The 3,488-nt window shown below is 41.3% G+C and overlaps 1 long non-coding RNA gene across 1 annotated transcript in view; it reads left to right on the forward strand.

Annotated features, from left to right (window-relative positions):
• LOC117958318 overlaps positions 1-2,745 on the forward strand; it is a 22,226-nt gene extending 19,481 nt beyond the window's left edge. The window contains exon 3 of the long non-coding RNA XR_004659690.1: positions 2,590-2,745. This is a non-coding gene — a long non-coding RNA (uncharacterized LOC117958318). The remainder of the gene's footprint in view (positions 1-2,589) is intronic.
• Positions 2,746-3,488: the final 743 nt, after the last annotated feature.

Here is a 3,488-nt window from a genome sequence, read left to right on the forward strand (position 1 = left end):
CCCCCCCCCCCCCCCCGCCCCCGGCCACGCGGTGTGCCGTCTCTTAAAAGCAGGATTGTGCTCCTAATTATTCTACGTGTACCTGGTCTTAAATGTGACACGTACCTAAAGCTGCTGGATTTATAGATGTATGTGTCACGCATGGAGGCACAGACACACACATTCTCACCGAGACAGCGAAGCGTGAATGTCTACACACATGAATTCACACAAATAATTACAAAGCCAGATTGGTCAGTGAGTTAACATGCCACCCTTTCAACATGCTGTCACTGAATGGGTCCTTTTTCTTTCTGACTGAATGATATAATAGCTTCACACACCCTAAATTACGGACACACCCTGCTGCCATTACAACCGGCTGAGGGAGAAAGAGAGAGAGACTAGGTCCCAGTGAAAAGGAGAGCGGGAGGCAGAGAGAGGGAGGGAGATGGTGAGGTCAGAAGTGTCCATATTTGGTAATTCATGCCTGCGTTTCAACCCTCCATTTCTGCCTCTGCCCACTTGTGTTAGTTTGGTGTCTCATGCCATTGTTGTGTGAGTCGTGTGCATTTTTGTCAGCACGATGGTTTTCATTACAACTGTCTGTTATTTGGAAATTTGCACAAAAAAAAAAATGTTTATTTTAACTTCCCTCTCTCTTATTTAGCTTACTCCTCTGCTCTGCATCTGTTCCTGCTCAAGTAACGGGCGACAGGGGTTGACCTTTGACCTCTCCGCTGAAATTTCCGATATTTCCCATCCATCCCCGAGAGTGTGAGATTTATTGAATTTTCCAGGCCGGGTCGATGTTTTTGCTCTACGTACATGCAGCCCGGCGGCTGAACGTGTGGGGAAACACACGGACACATTCCTCACATAGTGACACATGGTGAACATAAATCACACTTTGACCAGAAAATGTCATTTTTCCGCAGAAGCCAGTCATCCCTGAGCTTTTAGAGTTGCCTTTGTATGGCGTGCTGAATGGTTAGCTGTGTAGGATTGATGTCCCCTATGGAGGCCATGTCTGCATTAGAGGATGGATATACCGGTTCCATCCGGATGGATATGGTTCGAACAGGTTTTTTAGAAAGGATGCTCGGGTTCGGGTCGGGCTCGGTCACATCAGCGCGATAAGGCATTGAACCTTTTTTTTTTTGTAAACTCATTATTTTTTCCTGTTTATAACTTTTGGGTTTTTATTTCTATTGGTTTGTTTTTTTCTTTTTTGCTTGCTTATTTACTGTTTGGGCCTTACTGTATTTTACAAATTTTTATAATGTGAAGCACTTTGCTACTTTGTCTGTAAAAGGTGCTATATCTATCATGTAAACCTATTATATTACACTCTCAGCAGCGGCAGCAAGGCATTAAACTAAACATGTACAGTATATGTGTGAGTGAGCATCTCTTATTGGGGCGGCTTATCAATACAGGTTAAGCAAGGTATTTATTTTACTCAGATTTACTGACATAATCCCCCACATATGATGTTAATAAAAGCGAGCTTTCCACACAAACAAACGTGCATGTGTCATTAGTATGAGAAACAAATGCGATTTTAACGGTGTCGGACGGGGGTCGGGCTCGGACACTAAAATCCGTCCCGATCCGCACTCTAGTCTGCATCCGGTCTCTGGCCCACAGAGCTGCATCATGTGGTTCTTATTCCTGATGAGGACAAAACATGAAGAGGTCAAGAATACCTGTTGCTATTCCTTTAAAGCGGTGCTAATCTAACGTCTTTCTCCAGACATATGACGCTACCCCCCCCAGCCCTCTCAGGTGAACTCACATACCTCTTAATCAACACCAGTCATGGTCCAAATGGGCCTTTTTTACCTCCAGGGTGTTGTTTAACACTATTAAAAGTGGATAATGATGCAATATCTTTTCCATCTACTTGTACTGTCAATGCCAATGTTGTTGTTTTTTTTTAATTTGCATTTTTTAGTGGCAGAAGCTAGACATTCAAGCAATACTTTTAGCTAACTATTCAAACTGTTTATCTGTGAGCTAATATTTGCGATATCTTGTTTATTTATACATTACTTTTAGCTAACTATTTAAACTGTTTATCTGTTAGCTAATATTTGTGATATCTTGTTTATTTATACATTACTTTTAGCTAACTATTTAAACTGTTTATCTGTGAGCTAATATTTGCGATATCTTGTTTATTTATACATTACTTTGAGCTAACTATTTAAACTGTTTATCTGTTAGCTAATATTTGCGATATCTTGTTTATTTATACATTACTTTGAGCTAACTATTTAAACTGTTTATCCGTTAGCTATAACTATTGAGCTATTATCTTTTGCTGACTATTTAATCTGTTTATCAGCTAACCTTATATCTTATCTACAGTATTTATACATCACTTTGAGCTAACTATTCAAACTGTTTATCTGTTAGCTAACGTCTTGACTTATGTATTTCTTCATTACTTTTAGTTAACTATTCAAGGTGTAATGTGTTAGCTAATATTAGCGATATTTTCTCTATTTATACTTAAACTGTTTATCTGTTAGCTAACGTCATTACATGTCTATTTGTTGATTACTTTTATTTAACTATTCAAACGTAGGCCGTGCAATTGCTGAGTGTCTTCATTTCAGATCGACAAAGGTCAGTTTAAAGGATTTTCGTCCGATTTTGAGAGGCGTTAGTCACGCTCATCCCGCTCGTCATTTCCAGGTCAGCACAGCGCCTGCACACCCACCGATTCAACATGTCAAATCGGCCAAAATGAAGGCCGACGGCTCCGAACACACCCAACAGACTTGAGTCACCGACCTCCTCAGATTGTCCGACGCACGATAATCGGGTTGGTGTGTGTGGAGCAGGAAGTTTGGGGTCCCCTGGGAAGAAAACAGGTTGGCATGGTGATTTTCCATTCTTCTGTGCAGACTTTGACAAACGGCTCCGCAGAACTTTAATCCCAACATCCATCATCTCGCTCATCATCTCACTTTTCCGTGTCACCGTCATGCTAACTCTTTCTCTCTCCTGTGGCTCCAAAGCCTTTTCTGTTAAGTCCTTATTTTCTACATCTAATTCAAACATTATACTCCACATATGTGGTTGCTTCATCTTTGATTCCATCTATAGACACGTTATCTTCATATTTCTGCATTTTCATTGCTTACACCTTTCAAGAAAGAGAAGACCTTTTTGAAGTGCCAATAAAAACAAATGTCAGGTGTTTCCCCACCTCACAGTAATTAGCGCATCACCTGCAGCGGTTCTCATGTATTTTCAACATGTCTGGTCATAAATCTCGGCTTACCTGTTTGAGAGATGGGAACCTTCGATACGGCACCTCATATCTTGTTAGATCTCTTAAAGGTGCAGTAATGGATGCTGCGCAGCAGTTGTTGATATTTGAACACAACCACTATTGAAATACAACACCACCCACCCCATCCCTTCAGAAGCTACACCACCCGTATTCATGGACTACTGGCTGCCAACATATTCACATGCTGCCCCCCCCCCCCCCC

The sequence above is a fragment of the Etheostoma cragini genome, chromosome 15 (genome assembly GCF_013103735.1).
Source record: "Etheostoma cragini isolate CJK2018 chromosome 15, CSU_Ecrag_1.0, whole genome shotgun sequence".
NCBI lineage: Eukaryota > Metazoa > Chordata > Actinopteri > Perciformes > Percidae > Etheostoma > Etheostoma cragini.